This window comes from Octopus bimaculoides, chromosome 3 (assembly GCF_001194135.2).
Source record: "Octopus bimaculoides isolate UCB-OBI-ISO-001 chromosome 3, ASM119413v2, whole genome shotgun sequence".
NCBI lineage: Eukaryota > Metazoa > Mollusca > Cephalopoda > Octopoda > Octopodidae > Octopus > Octopus bimaculoides.
This window is the reverse complement of record NC_068983.1, coordinates 15,518,562-15,519,355: the sequence shown is the minus strand read 5'-3', so window position 1 is coordinate 15,519,355 and position 794 is coordinate 15,518,562. Positions and strand designations below refer to the sequence as shown.

General features: G+C 36.8%; 1 non-coding gene across 1 annotated transcript; it reads right to left on the bottom strand.

Moving 5' to 3' along the window:
• Positions 1–500: 500 nt before the first annotated feature.
• On the bottom strand, positions 501–572 carry Trnag-ucc (transfer RNA glycine (anticodon UCC)). The gene has a single exon. It is a non-coding gene; the product is annotated as a tRNA-Gly (tRNA).
• Positions 573–794: the final 222 nt, after the last annotated feature.

The following is a 794-nucleotide window of genomic DNA, read 5'->3' as shown; positions in this document are numbered from 1 at the left end:
GTATATATATATATATATATATATATATATATATATATACGACGGGCTTCTTTCAGTTTCCGTCTACCAAATTCACTCACAAGGCTTTGGTCGGCCCGAAGCTATAGTAGAAGACACTTACCCAAGATGCTACGCAGTGGGACTGAACCCGGAACCATGTGGTCCGTAAGCAAGCGACTTACCACACAGCCACTCCTACGCCTACCAATTTTGCATATTAAACACATTCCTAGAAACTGGTAAGTAAATATTATGGTTGCATAACGAAATACGGTGAGCAATGACGTACAAAGATTTAGCAATATGGGGACACACATACACACACGTACGTGCGTACATATATCATTTCATATCATATCCCATACCATACCATATCATACCAAACCATACTCCCTTGTAAGAAATATAAAAATTGTGTAATAAATGTAGAGTACTGTCTATTCTATACATATATACTCTATATAAATATATTTATAAAAAAGGAGGAAAAAAAATAACGATGCGTCGGCCGGGAGTCGAACCCGGATCGACTGCTTGGAAGGCAACCATGCTAACCGTTACACCACCGACGCCTCATATACTCCGTGCTGTGAATTTAAACCTAATCTACACCAAAAACTTTATAAAACTAGACCTTTCAGCCTCTTGAATGTTTTGCTGAAATCAGCATTTTTTCTCATCAGAAAATCTTCGCGAAGTTTACGAAGTAAATAGGTAAGCGCTCGCGCGCGCTTGTTTATGAATGTGCTTGTATGTATATATATGTATATATATATATATATATATATATATAT